The sequence below is a fragment of the Rhynchophorus ferrugineus genome, unplaced genomic scaffold (genome assembly GCF_030347505.1).
Source record: "Rhynchophorus ferrugineus isolate W39M unplaced genomic scaffold, kcgeb_rfMv2 rfM7, whole genome shotgun sequence".
Taxonomy (NCBI): Eukaryota; Metazoa; Arthropoda; class Insecta; order Coleoptera; family Curculionidae; genus Rhynchophorus; species Rhynchophorus ferrugineus.
Genome location: NW_027472586.1, coordinates 12473663 through 12501298, shown reverse-complemented (window position 1 = coordinate 12501298; position 27636 = coordinate 12473663). Strand labels below are relative to the sequence as shown.

Genomic DNA, 27636 nt, shown 5'->3' with positions numbered 1-27636 from the left:
TGGCTAGGACTCCATATGCGCACTTGTTCTAATCTAGCCTGAGAATTTTCACAACTACGCGTTCTTTTCTATATACGCCTTGTTGTTTATCAGAGTTGTGGTTAGAACTAGACAACAGTACAAGACCTCTCCATCCATGGCTATACAAGTTTCTATTGGCTACGACTCCACATGCGTACTTGTTCAAATCTAGCCTGAGAGTTTTCGCAACTACGCGTCCTTTTCTATATACGCCTTGTTATTTACCACAGTTGTGGTTAGAACTAGATGGCAGTAAAAGACCTCTCCATCCATGGCTACATAAGTTTCTATTGGCTAGGACTCCACATGCGCACTTGTTCTAATCTAACCTGACAGCTTTTCTACCACGCCTTTCGTACCACAGTCTTAGTTGTGGTTAGATGTCATTTCTAGGTTAATTTTTATTTACATTTTGTTGAGATAATATAATTATTTCGCATTTAGGCAAAATTAGCAGTAGATAATGCGAAAATAAATGTATAAGGTATGAATTATTAGTAAAATATCATTTTATAACACTATAATTTTGTAGATTGTTAAGAAACTAAGGATTGGTCATTTTTAGGTTAATTTTCTATTTATATTTTTTTGTTGAGGTCAACTAATTATTTCATACACAAAATTAGCGGTAGATAATAAGAAAATATTGGTATAAGCTATGAATTATTAGTAAAATAATATCATTTTATAACACACATATTGTAGATTGTTATGGAACAAAGGATACGTTAAATAATATAGAATCATAACTTATTTGAAGATTATAGTAAAGGTAGGAAAGAAGTATGGTCATGCATGTTTACCTTTTCTGTCTATTTGTTATTATATTTATATCTTTCTGATTTTACAGATATTTCAATAGAAGAAAAAAGCTAAATGTTAAATATAAGGTGTACTTAATAGAAAGTCGTTGGAATGAATTTATAACATAGGATTAAAACCTTTGTCATTAAAAAAAAAATTAAAAACCGTACTTTTTATCGTAATGCTTTTTGATACACTGCATTGTTAGTTTTGTTCTCTAGCGCGGAAATAAATGTTTTCTATCAGATGTACAGAAAAGTCACTGGGTTTTCTAACAGATTTCGCTAGGCTTAAGTCATAGATTTATACTTCTTTGAAAATGTAAAATTTATCTATGGCATGTATTACTTTTCTTATTTATTCAAAGAAAAAACCGCTGAAAGTCATCGCTTGCTGGTAGGTACTTACGGTGAACATACTCTAACCTTAAAAACAATTCAAAAAATGGTGATTTCGACTTGCAAGAGAAAGAACGTTCCGGTAGATCGAAAAAGTTTGAAGATGCAAGAATTAGTGGAGCGTTAAATGTGACCTAAGCAACGATTGGTGACCGATTACAAGCAATAAGGAAGAGTGCCACATCAAATGAATGACAGGCAAATGGAAAATCGAAAAATCATCTGTGAAATGCTGCGTTAAAGGTCATTTTTGAAGGTCAAAGAAGTCATTTCTGTATCGTATAGTGACGGATAATGAAAAGTGGATTTCTTTTGAAAACCCCAAGTGCAAGAATTCATGGTTATCACGTGTCGAAGGCGGCCGATTAACGATCAAGGCCAAATCGTTTTGTTCCCAAGACAATGATTTGTGCGTGGTGGGACCAGAGTGGCGTGATGTATTACGAACTGGTGAAACCATTATTATTGATCTCTACCGACAAAAAATTACCAATTTAAATAATAGATTGATCGAGAAACTGTCAAGGAAGCGTTAAGGAAGCAAGCACTAAGATGGAACATATTAATGCACCCCCCGTACTGCTCAGACCTAGCTCCGTCCGACTATCAACTTTTCGCATTAATGAGACACGCGCTTGAAGAGCATCACTTCGCCAACTCAAAGAAGTTATCAAATGGTTCGATAAATAGTTTTGCCCAAAGGATAAACAGTTTTTTTGGAATGGTATCCATAAATTGTCTGACTGTTGGCGATTGATGTTCTTTTCTTAAAAAACTCTGGTAATAACTTTACGGTACACATAAAGCGTACTAGGAACAAACAAATTTACAGCTCTATATGTAATATGACACAAAGTTTGTTATCAAACTACTGCTTCGAATGGGGGGCAACGTCGCCCGAGAACCGGCAACGTCGCACCGCCGACAACCAGTGCCGCTTCCGTGCAGTCAGTTGATTTTCTTCGCGTATCTAATAGATCCGGCCAGTTTTCTGGTTTTACGTTCAGTGTACTTGCCCTTCGATGGGGCATTAGCTTTCAGAGGAATGCGCCGGGATAACAACGATCCCATAACTTTTTTGCTGACGATTCGTGACGAACCCGAGCGCTGAATGATGTTGCAGAATACCTTCGACATATTCCGCTGCCGCGCGTCGCTATATATACACAGGGTTCTCTACGCCGAGTCAAAATAATTGATAAGGAGAATTTTAAGAGCTAGGCTTAAGTATCATTACTATATTACTAAAAATGTGATTATTGAAATAATAAAAAAAGATTTTATGACATATTAAAATTGTGAATGGTTAAGTTAATCTGTTCCTTCAAGAATAGTTCTTTTTAACTGAAATAGTTCTTTTAAAACTGGCCGTATAAGCCTAGGACACAATCTACGTGAAAGATGTTCTAAAAAATCGAGAAATCATCATTGAAATCCAGGATGTAGTTTTTGAAGATTGTTTATTGATCAGAAGATATTTCACTAGATGTAGTAAGCAACTATTTACGTTAATTTGGGTTTGAAAAGAAAAAAATACATATTTACCAATAATGAAACAAAAGTGAGCTTTCCACTATAATCTTGACGACAGATCAATTTACCAGAATTTGAGCTGGTAGAACTTGCAGATGATTTTTTAAATTCATAATCTATGAATGGTCTTTTGAAATTTGGAATATGTTTATAGTTTGCACTAGAGGTTATTTAAAAGGAAATGAGATTAATATCTAAAAATAGTTTATGGTAAAAGATATATCTCTGTTTAGGGCTGTAGAACAATCAATCAACAAAATATCCCATCCCATCTCCATATCTGTCCATGGTCATGTTCAATTTTGCGTTGTGGCTAAATACAAAATTAAATCAATCAATTGGCGGATGCCCCATCTCTCAATCAGAATCAGCGAAATACCTTGGTATTCATCTTGATTATAAGTTAAATTGAAAATATTAAGATAAACGAAAAGTAAAGCAGATCAGACTCAACACCAAAGAACTGCTCTGGTTAGCTGGAAGATACTCCCAACTTAGCCTAAAAGCAAAGATACCAATAAATTATAAAGCCTATTTGGGCTTATGGGGTCCAAATAGGGGGTTGGACTAAAATATCAAATCAACTAGCAATCGAACGTTGTCAAAACAAATTCTTCGATTAATTACATTGTCGCTACGTAACCAACGAACAATTGCACGATGGCATAGATATCAAATATATTTACGAAGCTTAGTAAGGTGGAAGCATTACATCTACTGAACAACACACAGGAAATTTAAAGGTTGAAACGAAATAAACCATATGAAATTATATGGTGTATAAATGTTTATCCTTAATGTTAACTTAACTAATTAATTTTTATGATGTGGTTTATTGTGGAAGAAAAAATTTAATGAAGAACTTTGATTTAATTTTCATGTGGACTAAAGTCTATATTTATCATTAGATTCATGGTAATTAGATTTACGAATGCTAATAACAATTGATTTAAACATGAAAATGTATGCGAAAGGATTTTTTTATTTTTACATTTATAACTAGCGACCCGCCCCGGCTTCGCACGGGTGCAATGCTGATACGAAATTAAATACACTACAGAAAAAATATGAACGTTGTATATAAAAACATAGCGGCCCGCTCCGACTTTGCACGGGCATAAAATATATATGCCTATGTAACTCAATGAAAACAGTATTTTTGGTTCATTCATTACTGCCCTTGGCCTGCACGCATTAAATTTGGAGTAAAACAATTCCTCTTCCCCTATACTTACTATGAAGATTTCCTGCTATCTTTGGAATATCTAAATTCATACAATTTTTATTACATTAGACATTATTAAACGCAAATTTTAAATTTGTAATATCTCCGAAAATATTTGTTTAATTTACATGCTGTAAGGTACATAACCATATTGATCTATATTAATTGCACACTGTATTTAAGGTACTTAATTCGATAAGGATTATTGCCGTATTGCTTAAAATAGCTTCGTAAATAAGCCATTTTCTCACGTAAAAAGTAAACAATAAAAATGGTTAATGTGGGTTATCCCTAAAAGATAAACATATACCATCGCGGACTTTTTTGTAGACCTTTTTATGGTGTACAATACTGTAGTACATTAATTTGATCTAACTCGTAGGGTTAGGCAGCGTTTTTGCTAATTGCTAAATAAGCCTAAAGAAATAAGTTAATTTACGACATCACGTTAGAAACCTCTAAAATTAGCAATGTTGCCTTAGTATATTATGCATGTATTATACATATAAACCTTCCTCTTGAATCACTCTATCTATTGAAAAAAACCGCATCAAAATCCGTTGCGTAGTTTTAAAGATTTAAGCGCACATAGGGATATAGGGACAGAAAAGGCGACTTTGTTTTATACTATGTAGTGATATGTATTTTACTTACTCGTTACAATTTTCTTCAGATTACTGCAGAACTGTGTCACATGAATATGAAATACTGTTTGAATCTCATTTCCGCTACTCACCTGAAAAATAAATAATAATGTAAATATTATATTATATAATTGCGGATTAACAAAAAGCTGAAATATTTATCGATTATTTTGAACAAACCGTCAAACTAAAAGTTTGAACTAATTTAAGTTTGAACATAATTTATCGATCAAAGAGTGTGAATTTGTTACACCAAGAGAAAACTCCAAAGTTAAGTGACACCTGCTATGACATAATAACCGGATAGGTGCTGCAAAATCTTCCAAGAAAGGTAATTATAAAACTCACCAACTTGATTAGTGTAGAATTCAGATTAAAACACGTAACGGAGATTTGGAAAATGCCTGAAATTATTATGATTCCGGAACCTGGAACGCCACCAAATGAAGTAAAATTTTATCGACCAATCATAAATAGATAAAAACTAAGAGCTGCACATCAGCTTGGTTTTATGAATAAACCGTGAACAATTGACTAGTTACATATAATTATAAACATTAGTGAAAAAGCCTACAAAAAAAACTAAGTCTGCTCAGTTTTATTTTTGGATGCAGAGCAAGCATTTAATACAATCTGGCATTTTCTATCAAATGTTAGTATTTTTCATAAGTGTATATGTATAGAGAGTTATATAAGAAGAACAGCGATACTTGCTATTTAAGATAATAGCGAAGAAGTAACCAGAAAACTACAAAATGGTAGTAAAATATAAATAAGTGGATCCAGATACGGAGACAAAAGTCAACGAGAGTAAACTAGTGCATATTGAATTCATCTACAGCCAAACTGTTCGTATATTAATAAATATCAATAAAACTATTACGCCATATAGTAACAATGTTAGAGCATATTAGAGAGAAGAGAAAACAATCCGAATACAAAAAAAAATTAACACAGGGGATGAAAAGTCCCGGGTATAACATAGAAAACGCGTTTTTTTCGTTCAAAATTGGTTTTATTCATCAACGTAATCTCCACCAAGAGCCACACAATAATTCCAATGCCGCTCTAACATTTTAATACCACTTTTGAAGAACGATTTATCTTTTGCTTCAAAATAGTGCATTATATATCATTATACATCAAAGTATGCCTGTCAATAGTTGCTGTTGCATCATCGATGTCTCTAGGACCACGTTTGAAGTCAGAAAACCAACGCTTTATTTTTGTTTCTCATGGAGCGGAATCCTCAAGACACTTTTGAAACTACTGCTTGGCTTGAACGGTATTTATAAAGAATCAGTGTAAAATTAGAACACGAAATTGTTTTTGATTCATTGTTTTGGTAATAACAAAAATAGTGTCGCTCTTAGCAAAATAACTCGCAAACTTATGAGTAGAACATCATGAAATTTTACCAGCTTTCTTTTGAAGGTAAGTACTAATTGAAAAAGCGGTGTGTAATGAGCTAGCGACATCTATGTGTTAGGCCAGGGCACTAGCGCCCATGCGAAAATTACTTGAAAGAAAATCTAAATTATCCGTACTATAGGAATAATTATTTACACTGAGATCTTCGGATTTGAACTGTCATAGAGGAAATTGCGAGATTAGCAACTAGACATGAGGAAAGATCCCACTCCTATATTAACACTAAAGTGCTGCAACTACTGGATAACTCTGAACTCTAGAGAAATGAACCCTGTGATTTTGTGTAGTTATGTACTGAAGTGGATCTAATGGTTAAAACACGGAAAAGTGCTACTAACTTTTATTTTATTAGAGACTAAGTAAGGGCGAATGGGTCATCCTCGTCGTAAAATACCTTACTCATTTCTTTCACAACTAAACAGCAAATAATTTGTTATAAGGCATAGCAATAATAATAAATATAACGTTACAAAAAGTTATATATAGTCTATTCAAATTTTTCTTGTACATACGTCATCAAGATATTTAATGTATTTCCTGTCGCAATTTGCAAATTCGTCTTAAAGTCAGACAATAATTTCCTTCTCATTTTATTCTAGTTAAAAAGAGACACATTGCGGTCTGATTAGTTCGATCACGTAAACGAATGAGCTTGTCAAAGTCGTCCGGTTGTCAGACGTATACAAAATTCTTGAAAGCAGTAGTGATAAGAAGTTATAACTCTAATATATAAACTATTGTGGCTGTATAATTTACTGCAGTTTTTAGATGTACTATTATGTTGAAATAAATTATATTTGACAACATTTTTGTTACAGATTAGAATTTTGTTGTATGTCAAAGTCAATGAACTAAAACTCAGAGTTGATTCTGCAACACTGCGACGTTTTGACGTCACAAATTTAAATGACGCATGTACAAAATAACTTTGAACAGACTATAGCTTTCAGTCACTTCATGTCATTTACCAGATCCATAGAATGGAATCATATTCACTGACTCATTCATAAGAAGTAACGTGTTCAAGTCAACAGGTCTCGTGGAGGTCCATCCGCTTCTCCGTAGTTCTGAAAACCGCCAGGATAATAATCGGAGAGGATTTTATTGTCTGAAAATACGAAGAGGACGAACAATTTGAACGTCGTTTTCCGCACAGAAAATATTAATTTCCAGGGCGCCGACCAGAGAGTATCTCGACGCGGCTTGCCATTTTCCCACTCGAAATAATTATTCTTACTAATTTGTCGATTTGTATTCATGAGGTTAAAATTAGAGGGCGCTGAAACTATTGAATTATTTAATAGCGCGGATAGGCCGGGGGGGTTGATTATTTTAAGAAGATCATCGTCCGAAATGTTTGATTAGGATTTGGCGGAGGATCGGGCTGGACGTCGCCCGACCGTTATGAATATAAAACGGGGGCGCAGGAGAGCTATTAGCTATAACTTCGCAGCGATTGGGAAGATAATACACTTGGACGCGCGAAACCTGCGGAATCTTAACTATAATTGACGGACGGTTCGCCGACAAACTCCGAGCTCTAATAACATAATACGTAAGTGCGGATACTTCCTGTAAACTCCAGAAAGGTGGTCGTGAGTTGCAAAGTTCCAACGGTAACTACATCAATATCTTGGGGGAAAAGATTTTTCTTAATGTTATTTAAGCTGTCCAAAGCAAAGTCTATCCAAAGTAGCGGAGACGCAATACACGTCATCAATATGTATGTGTTGTCTATTGCAATTTGTAAATTCATTTAATGTTTTTTGAAGAGACGAAACGGTATTTCGTGTAAAAATGTTAATGGCAACCTTGAGACATGTCAATGTGTGAACTCTACATTGTGGAATAACGCTCTACAAAATACACAGAAACATAATCTCAGTTCAGTTCAGACGTACCACTACCAACTGTCCAAGCCTCGTCCACAGGCAAACCGATACATTTTATCACTTGTCTTTTCCACACATTTTCATTTTTCGTTTTACCTCCATTCACCGAGCCATATATAATTTAACTTAAGTAGCCAATAAACTTAGAGATGTAATGGAAGAATTTTATCGCTCTTGTTGTGCATTAATGTCTTTAATTAATGTTAATATCGTACATATTATTTAGAAAATAAGAAATTCAATTAAGGTTATGGAATTTTGAGGAAGTAACAATAGGATAGGCACGAACAACAGAATATCACCGCTTTCGCAAGAATATTTTCAAGAGTGTTCAAAATTCCCTCTAGATGATGAGATGTCATGCAATTTAGTTTTTATACTATTTTATTTATCTTAATAAAATTGGCAACATTAGTATTTATCTTCCCTCAATGTTATTTATGCCCTAAATATAACATCTATAATATATCTTAAATAGCAGTGAACTTACGTCAACAATATGTATGACTATTGTAGTTTATAAATTCGTTTTAATACCAGCCAATATTTTCTCTCTCTCTCTCTCTCTCATTTTATTCGATACGTTCGAACATGTAACCGAATCAGCTTACAAAAGTCGTTCGGTTATCAAAATTAGTGATAATAAAAAGTTATAAACCGGCAAACGCTGTTTTGGCGCTTTGCTAGTTTTGACAAATTTCAAATCGCAGCTTTAGTATTTATCTTCTCTCAATGTTATTTATGCCCTAAATATAACATCTATAATATATCCAAAATAGCAGTGAACTCACGTCAACAATATGTATGACTATTGTAGTTTATAAATTCGTCTTAAATGCGTTCGAGCATGTAACCGAATCAGCTTACAAAAGTCGTTCGGTTGTCAAAATTAGTGATAATTATAAGTTATAAACCGGCAAACGCTGTTTTGGCGCTTTGCTAGGTTTGACAAATTTCAAATCGCAGCTTCTAAAACTGGTTTTAAAAAATGGAGACAATAGATTAAAAAGAGCGATAATTGATTATGATAATAATACGCTTAAGTACAATATGATTAGCGTGAATATTCTAAAAGCATTTTTAATGTTATATGCTTAAAACAGCTTATAAAAATAATTTTAGAGATTTCTTAATACATTGTGCGTTTATAGTTATTGCTCTCGATATAATATTTATAAAGTGTTTATAAAGTATTCATAACATTTTATGAATACATCGTTAAAGCTAAAGTGCATCTTAAAAAATATTCCGTAAAACTCTCATAAAAACACTGGCAAAATAAGCATCAGACTGCAAGTGGGTAAAAGCTTTAAGAATTGTTCTCATAAATAATAAATAATGTATTTACCGAAGAAGACAAGACAAGACGTTATAGTTTATTTTAATATAAATTCTATGGTATCAAATAGGAATATGAACGAAATATAGGAAAAGAAAGAGAAATCTGACAAAAATTTTTTCCGAAATAGTTGCAGATTTCAAAACCGTAACAAGAAGCAAAGAAGAAAATTATTATTGTTATTCAAATATTAACATTGCAAGGTGTATGAGAAAAATATACATTTTATATACATTTCGTTGTAACATCCATCCATTCGTTTTAGGTTAGAAAATGCAAAATTCGCCAAAGCTGGATAGCTGGTTCAGTAGTCAATTTATTAATAGGGTTTGTCCATCAAAAATAGTAGTAAAAATTGTAGTAACTTATAAAAATTAGACATTTACTTTAATTACGATATATTTTAGTAACGACTTAATTTTTCTTTTATAGGTGAAGTGATGCTAGAATTGATTGAGCGAAAGGTGAATAAGCAAAATTAGAATAAGAAAAGTAATTAGATATGATTTTGCAAGATGCAAGAATAGTGGAGGATGATACTAATAAGAGTTGGCCTGAATCGAATATACACAACATATAACATTAAGCATCAATGACCCTAACAATCTAATGAGTACAAACAGGGAAAACAGAATATATATTTATAAAAGAGCATTGGTAAATAAGTTATTGTTATGTAAATATAATGATCTTTCGATAGGACACTTCATTCTGGTGAAAAGTACGATGGTCTGCAAGATGACATGATACATACAAAAATTGTTTCCGAACATTTTGTAATTGATATTAGATGATATCAAGTCTTTATGGTTCATGGACTCTCAGTAAAAATGCCCCAATACGACGTCTTTACGTAAATAGGGTTCATGGACTTGATGATTATATATTTCAATATGATCTCTATATAAATATGATATTTTTCACTGCTTTTTTTCAGAAAATGTGCATATAACACATACATATACATATTTTTTTGGCGAAATTAGTTTTTTTTTAATTCAACATAATTCCCTTCAAGGGTGACACACTGATTATAGCGACCCTCCAACTTTTTGATACCATTTTTGTAGTACGATTTGTCCTTTGCTTCAAAATAGGCCTCAGTTTCGGAGATCACCTCTTCATTCGACGAAAATTCTTTTGCGCATTCTTATGAGATCTGAGAACAGGAAATAGTCGGTAGGGGCCAGATCTGGAGAATACGGTGGATGAGGAAGCAATTCGAAGCCCAATCTTTTTCACTGACTTGTGACACGGTGCATTGTCTTGGTGAAGCAGCACTTTCTCTTTCTTCAAATGGTCCAAAAATATTATGTAATAGTCGCTGTTGATGGTCCTTCCTTTTTCAAGGTAGTCAATAAAAATTATTCCATGCGCATCCCAAAATACAGACGCCATAACCTTACCAGCTGAGTATTGCGTTTTCCCACGCTTTGTAGCGATTTCATCGTGTGCAGTCGACTCAGATGACTGTCGATTGGACTTTGGAGTGAAATGATGGAGCCATGTTTCATCCATTGTCATATATCGACGCAAAAACTCGGGTTTATTATGCTTGATCATCTTGAAACAGTGCTCCGAATCATCAACTCGTTGTTGTTTTTGGTCAAAAGTGAGCTCGCGTGGCACCAACTTTGCACGGAGCTTTCTCATACCCAAATATACGTGAATGATATGATGTACACGTTCAGTTGATATATTTAGAGTGTTTGCTATTTTATTCAATTTCAATTTACGGTCATTCAAAATCATCTTGTGGATTTTTTAAATGTTTTCGTCGGTAACAATCTCTTTTAGGCATCAACTGCGTTCACCGTCTTCGGTGCTCATTTCACCAAGTCTAAACTTAGCATACGAATCCTTGATGGTTGATTTTCCTGGTGCAGTGTCCGAAAACTCGGCATCAAGCCAAGTTTTTGCTTTAACTGTATTTTTTCCCTTTAAAAAGTAATATTTTATCATCACGCGAAATTCCTTTCTATCCATTTTTTTCACAATAACAAAAGTTGCTCCACTCAGAATGCTATAATTCACTATCATACTACTATATTTGCTAAACTTTAAATGAGTTCTCACCTCTTAGAGAAGTATTAGCACTTCCTTTGCTATCGTAACGTCTGTCTGATTATACTTTTTTAATTTCATTTGAGACCAGTTACAAAACAAAGTGTGTGCGCTTGCCAGAAGAGCTGCGCTTGTTCCCTCGGACTTTATTAGTTCAAATAATCCAAAAACTACTTTCCACGTATTGTATTCTATTAATGAAGCTTCAGGTTTATCAACGCTTATTTTCCTCGAACTGAAATGATTTCAGTCACCCCTCGTACGGTGCGATTTGGCTTCTGTAACAAGGCAACGGCCTCTCGTGACCAGAAATACACATCTAACGACCGTAATGACGATAATAAAATCGACATTTGCGAGTTATGGAAATGAAGAATCTATTCTTGAACGGATTCCATCGGCGACATAAAAAGGAGCGACGTGTGACGGACAGATGGCATTCGGGAATGTGCAGCGCGGATTGTGTTCCGTAAACGGACTGGTAATTCGCGTTGCTTATTTCGCGTTACAAGCTGTCGAGGTCTCGACCGTAAACCCTGCTGGCTGGCTGGCTGGCTCCGACGCCATTACACAGTTTTCGAATCTGCCGAACGTGGCACACGGCAGATCAACGCTGAAGATGGTCGTTACCGGAGTCGTAATAGCGAACGGGCTTGTTTTCTTTTCGTTGTACGAAACGAGATCATTTCATTGACTTTGGTTTCGGCGAGAATTATTAAAGTCAAGGTCACGCAATAGAAAACAGGCTGTGTTGGACCAGTTTATTATTATTATTATTATTTAAATATTTTCAGTAACATGATGCCCATAGTTTTTGAAGTATTTAGCCGTTTCGATCGTGATCGTGCATCTATTTTGATCAGCCATGTCTTTCGGTTAAGAAGATCGAGAAGAAATCGAATAAAAACAAGAAATTCAATGTAAACAACTGTTAACCAACCTGCATAACATTTTTCATTTTAGAATTATCAAGATGTTTGTGTATGTATACAAATACATTTTTTTTTAATTTTTTTTTATTTTAACGATTTAAGGCATTTTTCCTTCTCGGTCCTGCGCTATGACAATTCATTTTAGAACGATAAGTCACTGCGTTTTCCATCTTCCAAACTGTTTGTTTCCTTTTTTAATAAGGGAGCTTCAATCTGTGGGCGGAGTTCATATCTCTCTACATTAATCTCTTGCTGAAACTGGGGATATCGTATCTCCTGAGACTCCGTGCTATTTTCCTTCTGTTCCATTCAGTACCGATGCCAGCTCGTTTGTATGTTGTGCGTCTTCTCTGCTGTATTATTTCCTGCTTTACTGCCCCTTCAAAATATATACACCTGCTGCTTTGAGGAATATTGAGTATATTAATTAATGCCTCGATCTGGAATCTCTCCAATATTTCATTATCTAATAATTTTCATATTTAAAAATTGGTGGGCCTCGTAGTTTTATTCGATTGGTTCGTATATCATTGTAGGAATGATCGTCCGGTCGGTCGGTCGGAATGTGTGGCTGTCGATGCAATTGTTTGTGCGATATTAAATGATACATGTGCTCGACGGAATAATGGACAGGATATTAGGTTAGGTAGAGGAAATACGGTTGAGCTATGGAAGTGGTACTGTTATAAGAAGGTAGAGAAAAGAAAAGAGAGCGAGACGTCGTCGTGGAGATTTTTTATAGCCGGGGACCGCATGGTGCCAATCCAGCAGCGTTGCCAACCTTTGACTTTGATGTAGGTGAATGCGTGGTTGCTTGAAAGGTCATAGAGATCGCTACAACATCATTCTGCGTATTGCTTAAAAGGGCTAGAGTGGCGACCTGTTAACCAATTGACACTACGGAGTCTGCTGTCGAGTTGTTTACGCTTAGTCCATATTAACTTACGATCCAATTAATTCTTCTAATTTAAGCTATGATCCAAGTAAACGCTCAATTAGATTGCATGTTCCTCTTCTGCGATGTTTTCGTTATATAATTTTGGAGACAGGCACTTTTCTATACTCAAAGTGTAAGCAGCACGAACGGATTTCGTTTGATTTGCTTTTATTCCCTATTGGTTAAATAATTTCTCTATTTTCTTCAGAAGGCATTGGATTTGGAATTAGGTAGTTTTTGGGTAAGAATGCACTGAGAGAACGACAGTAACGTCAGCGTAGGTCGCGGTCATTGTCTCCTCACTAGCTGAAAGGTCCGCAGTGTAAATCAGGTGCAACACCGGTCCTAGTAGACTGTCTTGTGAGATAAGCCCATAAAAGTTCGAACACAACGAATTTCAAAACGTATCAAAAGCAAACCCAGCTCAACTGCTCAAAGTATTTTCAGACAGCTTAGCAGTTGATCAATTAATTGTTTCAAGAAGGTTACGTGTGATAAAAAAAATAAAAAGGAAGGAAAATGGCTACCAGATGAATTAACGCTAAAGGTCACTTCGAACCTGTTCAATCGCAGTTTCGTAGGTGGTGAAAAGTGACACTGCAACATTAACAAGCGCACAAAGTCATGGGTTAGCACAGGAGATCCATTCTTATTGACACCGATCAGCAGAGTCAGCAAATTATAATGCTAAAATTCTTACTGCAGATGTCCGCCGACGGCAACTGAACAAAGTGAATGACGTCTTGCTTTCGGCTTTACGTTACAAGAGTTATGAACTGGGGAATCATGCGGAACTTATTGGTGCATAGTTTCAAAATGCTGAAGAAGCGTAAAAAATGGATCGATCATTGGATAGCTGCCAAACCAAAATCGATTCTTTTCGGCAAAATGTCGCTATGTTGCCAGAAAGAGGGGAAACATTTGTTGTACAAAGAATTATGGAATGGAATAGAGAATTATACGGCAGAAAATTTCTGCTACCATTATTCCATTATTTTTTGTTGCAAACGTGAAACTACAGTAAAATATAGAACTTTTGCATTTGTTCTTGTCTACTTAAAGTGAAGTGATGGTCGAGAATATCCGCCATTTCTTTTTTTAAATTGAATTCTTTTTTTGAATTGATTTTCATTGAGTAATGTCTGATCAATCGGTGGATGGTGTAGGTTCAAACTGTATTGAAAATATTATTTATAATATGCCAAAACTAATACTTATGCATGTTTATTAATGAAATGTGCACGCAAAAATATGTCATTAGGATGGTCAACATTACTTCTTCTTGTACGACAGTTCGGTAGTAAGGCTATTATCGATCAAAACGTCAGGTAATTAAATGAGAGAATATGTCGCTTTCAGCAAATATCACCGGCACACTCGGTCATTAAAAATAAATTTCCAATTTAGTTTTATCGGGGATTACTGGGTTTTACGCCAGATGGCGTTCCCAGCATTCCCGCCTACTCGATATCAAGAACCGTACGAGGTGGTTCGATCGTTTTTTTGGTCATCGGAATCAATTAATAGAACGAATGCGAGTGATTTTGGTAGAGAGAATGATTGTAGCCATCGGCGTAATTGAAAATAATCAGCTCTCCGGTTAATTAAAATGGTTTTTATCTGCTTTTAGTTAGGAAATGGTTGTATATTAAATAATGTAGTCCATTACTTATTTAAACGAGGATAGTGATATTGAGGTTATTGGAAACTTGGTATTATTATTGGCATATACCTATTTTCATTCTTCGGAACATCTTGTGATTTTCAACGTGTGTTACGAAGAAATACTGTATCGATGAATTCATTGTCATTGTTGAACATAACCTTCCTCAGAATAATTTATCGATAAACTGAATCAAAAACCGCATCTCATTTATATATAAAAAATACAAATTATTTATGCCTACAAACCTGACACAAAATAGAAATCGATCGTATAGATTTTTCAACACGAACTAACTCCAACAAAATTTCATAACCCTTTCTGAAATACTTTGTAATTTTCAACATGGATTATCAATAAAACATTGTATCGAACTGCTGCATCATGGATATGAATATGGATCATAGATATATGCCCCTGAATGTGAAACAAAATTGAAATTTTCTAAGACCAAGCAACCTCAACAAAATTGTTCGCGGAAAAACTATGTCGAAATAAGCGGTTGTCTGTCTTCAGCATTACTTGTCATGTAGCGAGAGTGGCGTTGGAGCAATGTATGAGAGTCAATACAGTATGGTATGAATCTTTGAATTCTGAATAACCAAAAGCCTTCAAAGAAATTCGTAAAATTTTGAAGATGTGGCATTCCCCATCACAACTATACAAACAAATCACAACAAAAAATGAATTTTTTGACCAAAATATCGAGTCGATTGGTCATTCACCGTACGGTCCTGATGGAGCATCCAATAACTTTTTTATTACCGTGCATTATAACGGTTTTCGACACCTAAAGAAGCGGTTAATACCTTCAAAATGCGTATTAGGATTTACCTCAATCGCAGTGGAAGAAGTATTACGAAAATTGGTTTCAATCCACTGACTTTCATGAACACATATTTTGAAAGAAAAAACACAAACTTTAACCTCACATGGTAACATCTTCCTGTAGCCATCTACTTTTGGACCTCATTTTCACAGACTGTCTATTTTATTTGATCGGCTTACAGCCTCACTCAAAAATGTTATATTGTTTTTGATCACGTCAACCTCTTGGCTTTTTTAGTGACTGGACCCTCAGCTTAATGTGGGCTACGAACCACGGTCTTCGGCATTAAGCCTACCGACTGGCGAGTGACCAAATTTAAAAATCATCCGCTCTTACCCAGCCTGGTTACTGGCGTGACTTGGATCATTTCCCTTATCGGATTTTACACTCTTGCCTACGACAATCACAAACATAAATTTACGACCATGCCTCATTCGAACTCGCGACTATCGTAACAGTAGGAGGACCTTTCTGTCGCCTTTACCACTGCGCCAGTAAGCCGGCTGCCTCACTCATAAGCATCTCGATATTTGTGGTCACAAATCATACGTCATCATACAATAACCGCTTACAAATAGTGATGGTTATGTCATGCCTTCTTATGTTGTCGCAATATCGGAATTTCCATTTCAAAATCTCTTAAAATAATATTCACATGTTCGTTTCACTATTATTTTAAATATTACCAAGTTACTCAAAAACAATCTCGTATTGTATAGGCCTAAGTCGTGACGTAAGCTATACCAATTTAGGTCTTCGAAAGGTCAAGTTCTTGAGTGTCACGAGTAATTGACCGCCTCAGGTGAATCTGTACGTTCTTGTTTAATGCGTCAGTTGCTCTTGTAGACCTGCTTCGTGTTAACAACAACGAGAAATAAATGATTAAATCGATTTAAATTAAAGAGCTGAGACTTCAACAAATCCGTCATTAGATTACATGTTAAAGCTTCAGTGTCATTAGTAGGGAACTTATTTGAATGGATAATTTAAACAGCCTTATTTATGTTATAACTAGAAGGAGGTAATGGTGATAGAAGTGCGTTGTTTTCTTTCATGATAACGACCTACAATATAATCTAGACATAACACTTTCTGAGTTGATTCAGCTTTGTAACCAGAAATCGTAGGAACCAATTAAATCTTACTATAAAAGATGCTATGACTCTTCTTTCAGAAAATATATTTCACATGCCTATAAATTTAAGAATGTACATAACAGGTCAATTGAAAAGTCCCCAGCCTACCATAGTAAAACACATTTTTTTGGTAAAATTGGTTTTTTTTATCCAACATAATTCCCTTCAAGGGTGACACACTGATTATAGCGACCCTTCAACTTTTTAATACCATTTTTGTAGTACGATTTATCCTTTGCTTCAAAATAGGCGTCAGTTTCGGCGGTCGCCCTTTCATTCGACAAAAATTTCTTCCCAGCGAGCATTTTCTTGAGATCTGAGAAAAGGAAATAGTCGGTGGGGGCCAGATCTGGAGAATACGGTGGATGAGGAAGCAACTCGAAGCCCAATTCATGGATTTTTGCCATCGTTTTCACTGACTTGTGACACGGTGCATTGTCTTGGTGAAGCAGCACTTTTCAGCACAAAGAAGTTTTTCGGCGATTTTGTCCTCCAAACGGTCCAATAACGTTATGTGATAGTCTTGTTTTTTCAAGGTAGTCAATGAAAATTATTCCATACGCTACCGAAATACAGACGTCATAACCTTACCAGCCGACTGTTGCGTTTTCCCACGCTTTGGAGCGGGTTCGGATGACTGCCGATTGAACTTCGGAGTAAAATGAGTCACATATCGTTGCAAAACCTCGGGTTTATTCCGCTTGATCATCTTCAAACACTGCTCCGAATCATCAACTCGTCATTGTTTTTGGTCAAAAGTGAGCTCGCTTGGCAACCACTTTGCACAGAGTTTTCTCATACCCAAATATGCGTAAATGATGTACACGACTTTTTAAATGTTTTCGTCAGTAACAACCTCCTTTGGGCGTCCACTGTGTTCACCGCCTTCGGTGCTGATTTCACCATGTCTAGACTTAGCGTACCAATCCTTGATGGTTGATTTTCCTGGGGCAGTGCCCGAAAACTCGGCATCAAGCTTCAACTGCGTTTTTCCCTTCAAAAAGCAATATTTTATCAACACGCGAAAATTTTTATCAATTGTTTTCACAATACCAAAAGTTGCTTCACTCAAAATGCTATAATTCACAAACTAATGATCCGACAGCTATCAAATTTATTTGACCCGTTACAGTCAATTAAGTCCGAAAATAATAAAAATAAAAATCGCTTCATTTATAAATTCTGACGTCGTCTATCGTCATTTTTAATGAGCGCTTTGTTGTATTTACCTAACATTTTTTTCAAATAAATACATCCATTATAAAGCCGGAAAATTACCCGCCCCCCTTTCCGCCCCTCAGCAAAATCATCCCTCGAAAAATTCCCTTTTGTTCGCGAAAACAGCTTCTTAATAGAAAATCCGTAAAGTCGGCCATTCTTTTTCTATTATAATGTAATGGCGTTTAAAACAAAACATCTAATACCTGAAAACTTTCAGATCGGAATTTACAGTGGCGATCATTAATTTTAAAGATTATTGTTTCAGCCAAAAAATATTGTTCTGAATAAATATACACGATTATTTAGCGAAAATAAACTCGCTAAAATATTGAAGAGATCGATTTTTTTTAACTCTTTGTGATACCACAATATGCCCTATAGGTAACAAGTATTTCTTATGCCCTATAGGTAACAAGTATTTCTTATGTCTTCTGTATAAAATATAATCTTAATTAATTAGTCCTATTATAAAGCTTATTTTAAAGTCTACATATGTCCACTAATCAGATCAGGTGGCGTTAAAGGTTTTAGTCTACGCACTTCACTATCACGTCGCATATTTAGCTGATTAGCGAGTGGATTGTGATGCACTGACACTTTTTCGAAGTACTTCACACAAATACGTTGAATTACACTCGTTATAGGTTCTAGAGGAATATCGCGTTGTATCACTTTATTTGAAATATAGTACGGAGCATCAACAATGGCACGCAACACTTTATTATGGAACCGTTGAATAATGGATATATTAGATTTGCCAGCGGTACCCCATAGTTGGATTCCATATGACCAAATAGGTTTGAGTATAGACTCATACAGCAACACCTTGTTATCTAATGATAATTTCAGTCGAAGTTGTTTTCGTTTAGAGAGGATGTGTTTCTTCCAGGTTAGGCGTCGATCTAAGTGCACAACAAGATATTTAACTTACTCTGCTTGGGGGATGATTGATATTCACTGGTGGACATGTTGAGATCGAAAAATGACTCTATTTTAATCTGTCTTAAAAGTTTGGTATAAATATTTCCCTTAAATTTAAGTGTAATTAATGTTGTAAAGAACACTAATATACTCATTGTTGTACCTAAGTAAATAGTTATTTTATGCTTGAAATGGACGTCCTAGAAGATATTCTAAATCAAATTGATTAAACAATTATTTTTTACTACCTTTAGTTCTAAATAATAATGTAATGGTAAGAAACAATATAGTAATAAGGAACAATTTGAATACTAACAATAGTAAATTATAGTTCCAATTAGTTTTTTGTTCTGTACATGCCAAATTCAAGTCGAGAGGGATTGTCTAATTTCGATTTGAATGAACTCATATTAGATTGAAAATTAACAGCTTGACATATTTGTTGAATCGTATTATGGCTCAGAAAATGACAGTGACTGAATGAAACTCTTTGGATTTGGGATTACGATTCATTTCGGATAATTACCAAGACATAGCGATGAAAGTGAAAACAACTAAAGGTGGGTTTATAGTTAATGTGTTTATAGTAAACTGTTTAAAATATACATGAGCATTTGGTCAAAATTTATGGGGAGAAAATGAATGTTAAATTAATAATTCTATGGTATTAATAATTAAATTGTTGTGTTATTCTTGGTGGTCTAATATACATTGGTTTTAAAGTATGGAAGAACGAGGGTAACTGCAAAATGTAAGGTTATATTTTTAAATATTATAAAATACAAACAGCATCAATTTTATTTATAGTGGGAATGTTAGCTGCCAAATTTATAACACACTCATTTTCAACGACATCGAATAGGTATCAACATATACCAAAATTATAACAATAATAACAAGAACAGAGAAGAAAATGATTTTTGTTGTGTTGGAAAAGCCTTTAGCGAGGTTTGTTCGTCAAGAATAGTGACAAAAATTGTAGTAACTGGTAATAATTAGACTTAATATAATATATTTTAGTAATAATTTAAATTTTATCTTATAGGTAAGATGTAGCTAGAATTCATTGAGAGTGAAAGTCGAAGAATATGAAATTGAGAGAAGAAGAAATTAGACAGCATTTTGATAAGATGTGAGAACAGTGTACAGTGATTCAATGAAATAATTAAATTTGCTAACAAACGTAGACCTGGATCAAATAAACAAAATATAAAACTATCAACGACACACTAATGATCTAATGACAAGGAAAATACGTTACAATGCATTATTATATACGAGTATAAGTAAATAAGTTATTGTTTTGTAAAAATAATGATGCATTGACTGGGATTTCTTTGAGCATAATCCATTCATTTTAGGCCAGTAGATGTACAATACGTTAATCAAAAGCTCAAGGTAATCAATGCATTAATGGGATTTGTGGATCAAGAATAGTAACGATCATAGTTGATCATATTTGGATATTTTTAGAAGAATTTCACTACTTTCATATATAGCTGCGGCTTTTTCATTTGGTTTTAACTATATTGGTCAGGTTTGATCTAAAAGATGGTCTTTTTTGTGGTAATGTTTATTTATATGGATCCTGGAGATCTTGTTAACTGTTCAAATATGTAAATTAATTTAAATATGGCGTTTCAATAAAAATAAAAAGGCACATAGAAATTATTTTTATTATTTCATTGTAATCAATAATATTTTAAATAAAATATGCAAATTAAGTGGAGCTCAATATGCGCATCCGGAGATGATTGTGGAGTAACGTATCCTGACAAAATTATTCTTCAATGATATCCGGGGTCTACGTCTCGGGGTTGCCAGATCTTCGTAATTGTTCACTAGTCGCCGCCACTGCACCGACGAACGGCGTGACTAATTAAATGCCAAAACAATCCGCGGCGATTCGCGGGTTTAGTGACCGCTTCCGAATCGCGGCGGCGACCGTAGAGCCCGCGGTGGAAGGGGCCCTCCCGGGTCCACGACGACGACGACAACGGACCCGCGAACCGGATGTGAACCGGCACAGCGACGGGCCATCGTCGAATACTAATTCGCGTATTTGTATGCATGAAGTCGGAGATTAAGCGAGCCTCCCGGAACGGCCGATGCGCCTGAATTATTTAGCGGGCGCGGATTGGCGCTGGCGAAGGCCCGGAAGGCCGTCGACGGACCGCTTCCTGTTTTCGCCTTCCTAGAACGCCCCCCTTCCCCCTCCGGGTCCCTCTTCGCGCCGGAGGTTCCGCGATTCCGAAGATGACGGTCACTTGTAGTAATTAACTTTTGTTTTCAAGGTCGCGGTTATCATAATGAACGCATGGTTCAAGCAGTGGTTCAAGTTGGCATGCAGTCAGTATACAGACCTAAAATGACGAATTTTGAAATTTCGTCTTTTTATTTCCCGTAAAATCTTAATAATCCCGCTTTTAATTTAAAAATAAATGTATGTTTTTGTGATTCCGTATTATAATCATCCAGCTTATTGGTAAATATACGTAGTTTCCCTTAACCTTTTTAAGACTTTTGTCGATATTTGTCAACGTGACCGATCAGTACCAACCCAAATCGAATTTTATAGGCTGATTCAGTTATAAATTTCGATACATCAGACAATTTATCATTTTTTAGATAGGATAGAATGGAAAGGAAATCCACTTTGAGCTTAAAACAAATTTTACATTTCTACAAGCTGCAATTGGCTGTGTATTTGACGTCAGTTATGGCGGGCGAATTGGCTATATATACTTAAATGTAATTTATACTACTACTAACTATAAAACTTATAACTGTACTACGAAATATAAAACCTAATATTAGTATCAAATAGGAACGTAATATAATCATCTTTTTCCGCAGGTTTATGTTAGATAGAGATGGAATAATGCCATAGCGATTAATTTTAGAATGATTTTTGTAGCCTTCAACTAACAAATGAAATGTTAAGTTTGCTTATACACATGTTTGCTTGTCACGTACACTAAAATAAATTACATGTGCATTGAGTTTCTTCGTCTTGCTATTAACGCTATTATCAGCAATGTTCTTCTTGATAATGTTTATTAGCGGACTCTGCTTGGCTTGTATACTCTTCAGTTGGCTTCAATTGGTTTACTTCAATATATTTTAATACTGATTCTATGAGGCAGAAGGGAATCTTCTGCTACATTACCATCTCTACTAGCAATGCTTTTACCGGTGCGACATCCAATTGCAGCTTTTTTCCGACAGGTTCGTTAGAACTGTTTTCATACAGTGACTTAAACTTAAACAGGTTATGAATGTGTTTTCAACCTCGCATCCACTAGCTTGATGTTATCTCGGCAATCGATCTAAAACGTTGTTCATATTATGGTAAAAATTATTATTATATCATGGTCCCCTCCTTAAATTCTGTTTTACTGCAGAACTGATGATCAAATAATGAGAATTAGGTTTCGGTGTCATTTGACCTAGTTTGCCTAACCGGACTTGATGTCTTCTGGGGTGATTTACAAGTTGGTCACTCGCCGGTTGATTTGGACGCACGTTAAGCAGTAGGTCCAATCCAGATAAATACTAGTTCGTAAACAGGAGGCTCTAAAATATAACAGCTGTATAATTTAAGAGTTTTATAAATATTCCACAAATAGATTATCAGGGGAGAATCGACCTTATATTTCATTTCCCTGTCATGTAGTTAATGCTAAAAGCCCGGTCCCCCTCCTGTATCCGAAAGCGTCCTAATGAAAATACAAATTACATAAGAAATGTTACTTTTCTGACAGAGATCGCTTTCCACCCCCGATCCGATCTGTCATCCCGACGAAACGAAATCAGCCCGATGTCGTTTTAACAATCAGCCTATGACGTTTAGGCGTGACGTGAGCCAAAATTCTCACCCATCCGACGGATTCCAATTTCATACGCTATCGTCAGCAAATCTCAAGTCAGCGACAACCGGCTTCAATCTATTTAACGGGATAGACATATTAAAGTAGTTAAAGTAGAAGAATTATCACGAATTCTATAACGGCAAAAAAAGGTTTCGTATTATATTTTATTTGAAAATTCAGGAAATTGCTACGTGCTTCAGTTTGAGTAATACTTCCTGTTTATCATAGAATAGAGATATATAGAAGTGAAACTTATACGGAACTCTCGGGTCCCACGTTTAAGCTTTCCGGAATCCCAGTTATGCGGCCAAATGTAATGTTCTGTTGTCTTTCTCGAAGTGCAGACTTGACAGAGTGTGTCATAAGGCTCTACTATATAAAACAAAGTTACATATCCTGTTCTTAAAATATTATTTCATTAATCGATACTTGATACCGTGTTAAACATGAAGGAACATACACTGACCTCAAACTAATAAGGTCTGGCGTGCCACAGTAAAGCGTGAGGACAATGCTCTATCATCTATTATGCTATATCATCTCTATATATAGTGCTACCATTGTAGATTATACGATATTAACAGTAGGAGAGACTCCATAATTTCAACAAAATGAAGTTGACATCTGGATTACAAAATGAAATGAATCAAAATTGACACACATACATTTCACAAACAAGAGGATCACACCAGAGCGTGTCTTCATTAACGGTATGCAAATTCCATTTATACATTCCATAATACATACATCGTAATATATAAATATGACCTTAGAAGCCATGCTAAAGAGTAACTCAACATTTAGTCCAGGAAAATGTATTGGATTCTTGGCTTATACTGCCTCCTTTCAATTTATAACAGGCTTATTTTATATAAGCAAATACCAATGTGGCTATGCCAGTGACTCCAATATCCAAGTGATTCAAAGGTTCTAAAATAACGCGTTAAAATATATTGTGAATGGGCCTTAACCTCCATTTCGATATAGAAATGGAGATGGTCACGGTCTCTGTCAAAAAATTTGCCGATTTATATCAAAGAAAACTCCAGAACCAGGCCAATAGGTTAATTAAGACAGAAATGAGTAGCTGTATACTAGTTTTAATTTAAAAAAAACATTCAATTATTTGTCAATTTTAAATGCTGATTATGTAAAAGTAATTATAAGCTTTTTCAGATGCTCTATTGGATATATCCTACTAGTAGTAGGTAAAATATTATTGTGGTTATGTAAATTGCACTTCTGCTCTCTCTTGGTAATTTTTGTGGTTCATCATATTCACGTTTAACACGTTAATGTTTAAATTTTATGTTGAATGGACATTATAGTCATGTCAATATAATAACTAATATTAAGAACTGTGTTAATTTAATGTAGATGTATATTTGCATGTACTTCGGCAAGTAAATAAACTCCCTAGCCTCCGACCATACCTCCTCCCCGCCCACCACTAGTTTCGTTTGCGCTGTTCTCATGGAGCCCTCTCGAATATAATTAATTATGACAGATGGCGAAAGAGAGGAGAAAGGATAGCGGCGAGGGGTAGAAGCACACGCGCTGGCCTTCTCTATAATTGGAGCACTAATCAACAATAGCCCGCGGATAGAGAACAACTAAGCAAACAGCCCCGACAAGTATTAATCAAAGCCTGCCCATTTTTCCGTATAATTAAGGGAGAACAATCGGGCGCCGCAGTCTACTGAGCAAATTCGACGATATGAATTAGGTTTATAAAGGGTGAAGGTAAGTGGTGATGTTTGGAATGGTAAGTGAGATTTTGCGTTAATAAATGCTGGCGATGAATCGATGTAATACGTTTATATCCTTTCGTTTCAGTCATATTTACGTAATTTTAAGATGTTATTGATATAATGATACCAGTATGAAAAATGTTAGTTATATTATCTAGGTGATCTACGGGGCATGGACAAAATAATATGAACACCTGATATATAACCAATTTATATATTAATCGGCTTATTCAAAATGTTGCCTTTTTGTAGTGTTAATCAAAGCCTGTCCATTTTTTCGTATAATTAATGTAGAACAATAGAGCGCCGTAGTCCACTGAGTATATTCGACGATATGAATTATGTTTATAAAGGGTGCAGGTAAGTGGTGATGTTTGGAATGGTAAGTGAGATTTTGTGTTAATAATTTCTGACGATGAATCGATGTAATACGCTTATATCTGTTCATTTCAAATATATTTAGGTGGTTTTAAGATATTATCGAGATAATGATACTTGTATGAATAATGTTAGTTATATTAGATGTTTGTACGGGACATGGACAAAATAATATGAACATCTGACAAATACACAATCTATATATTAGTCGGCTTAGCGAAAATGTTGCCTTTCTGTAGCATTAATCAAAGCCCGTCAATTTTTCAGTATAATTAAGGGAGAACAATCGAGCGCCGCAGTCCACTGAGTAAATTCGACAACATGAATTAGGTTTATAAAGGGTGAAGGTAAGTGGTGATATTTGGAATGGTAATAATTTGGATGTAATACGCTTATATCCGTTCATTTCAAATATATTTACATGGTTTTAAGATCTTATTGAGATAATGATACTAGTATGAATAATGTTAGTTATGGACACCACAGGGGATGCACAAATGAACACCTGACACATACACAATCTATAGATTAAAGAGCTATTAGATATTAAAGAGGTTGGAGGCGTGAAATTTGTCACGGTTAAAGCTAACTCAGGTAGAATTTTTAGCTCTATTTCAAAATTGTTTTACTCATATGTTCTTTGTTTCTATATGCAAACATGTATTAGTTTATTTATTATTCCATATTTATGTTCTGTAACATAAAACTAAGGAAAAGTCATCTATACTTATATTAGATGCCTTTAAGTTGTTGTTATAGTTCCAAAAATACATCTACTTATGATACTTTGTTATAATGTTCACTCGTATAGTAATTTAAATTTATGAATTCTTACTCGATTATTAATACTTCTTGATGTAATCTGATATATTTTAATATACAGATATATATTAATTTAAGTGTTATATATAAAATATTCATATTAATAAGAAATCATCAATATTCTGATTTTATGTTGAAAATTCTAGGAAATTAAGTTTTAGTAACATATCATTATTAAAGTTCTTCATTATTTATTTCCTTTATGATGATAGAAGCTTTATTAACTTTAAATTGTGGACGAATTTCTACGGCAGGGCGATCACTACTATTCTATAAATATCTTAAAACTTATTTGAACGCCTTATATCACTATAAACTATATTTTTATTTATTTTCCTATTTATTACTATTCCTATTATGTATCTACTAGCGACCCGCCCCGGCTTCGCACGGGTGCAATGCTGATACTAAATTAAATACACTACAGAAAAAATATGAACGTTGTCACTCAATGAAAACATGATTAAAATCGATCCAGTATTTTTGGTTCATTCATTACTGCCCTTGGCCTGCACGCATTAAATTTGGAGTAAAACAATTCCTCTTCCCCTATAGTTACTATGAAGATTTCCTGCTATCTTAGGAATATCTAAATTCATACAATTTTTATTACATTACACATTTTTAAACGCAAATTTTAAATTTGTAATATCTCCGAAAATATTTGTTTAATTTACATGCTGTAAGGAACCATATTGATCTATATTAATTGCACACTGTACTTAAGGTACTTAATTCGATAAGGATTAATGCCGTATTGCTTAAAATAGCTTTGTAAATAAGCCATTTTCTCACGTAAAAAGTGAACAATAAAAATGTTTAATGTGGTTATCCCTAAAAGATAAACATATACCATCGCGGACTTTTTGTAGACCTTTTTATGGTGTACAATACTGTAGTACATTAATTTGATCTAACTCGTAGGGTTAGGCAGCGTTTTTGCTAATTGCTAAATAAGCCTAAAAAAATAGGTTAATTTACGACATCATGTTAGAAACCTCTAAAATTAGCAATGTTGCCTTAGTATATTATGCATGTATTATACATACGAAAAGGCGACTTTGTTTTATACTATGTAATGATTACACCAGTTCCAAAAAGGTAATTTATTTAAATGACGAAAAAAACAACCTGAACGAACTAACGAATATTTAATAGGTTATTAACCAAGGACATCTACGAAAATTCCGAACAAAAAAAAAGATAAAACACTGCGACCGGTATCAACATTCGACCTTGAACGCTCGACAGGATTACATAAATGCTTCAAAAACTCAAGAACTCGTTACAGAGCTATTTAATTTTTTTGCGAAAAAACGTAATTTAATGTGAATTTCTTGTAACCACTCCCCAAACAAGATCAAAAATTGCGGTTTTCTGTTTGGTTCGATATAATTTATAAAATATTTCCAATTTCATATCTTGACGAAGTTTTAAGTACTGTTTTAACAATTTTATGTTCTTTGTTTGGTTTGGTTATGCCGTGATTTCTTAAATTATTTTTCCTCTGGATAATGCTTATGAAGAATAGAGGCAGATTCTGTATTTAATTGCTAATATGGTAATTAATTTTGAACAGAAAGTGTGACTTGATATTATATTGCTATAAACAGACAATAAGTTAACTTTATGCAATTAATATAACCTCCTAATTATATTCATGTTAAAACCTTATAATTATCCTCTAGGAAATCGCTATATAACGTCGCTAGAACGTAAAAGACTTAACTAACATTGTACTCTAATCATGTCAACTTTTATCAATATAATCTGAGGTCAGAACTTCTTTTTGTTTTAATTTTTAGAAAATTACAGCTAATTGA

At 34.5% G+C, this 27636-nt stretch overlaps 1 protein-coding gene and 1 long non-coding RNA gene across 6 annotated transcripts in view; both read right to left on the bottom strand.

The window, feature by feature from the left end:
• The window catches only part of heph (polypyrimidine tract-binding protein 1 heph), a 953472-nt gene that overhangs the window by 349381 nt on the left and 576455 nt on the right, over positions 1-27636 (bottom strand). The gene's annotated exons all lie outside the window — the stretch shown is intronic.
• On the bottom strand, positions 592-4717 carry LOC143199765 (uncharacterized). Its single transcript, XR_013006536.1, has 2 exons — positions 4610-4717; positions 592-3755 (listed from the first exon to the last, which is right to left on the bottom strand). It is a non-coding gene; the product is annotated as an uncharacterized LOC143199765 (long non-coding RNA).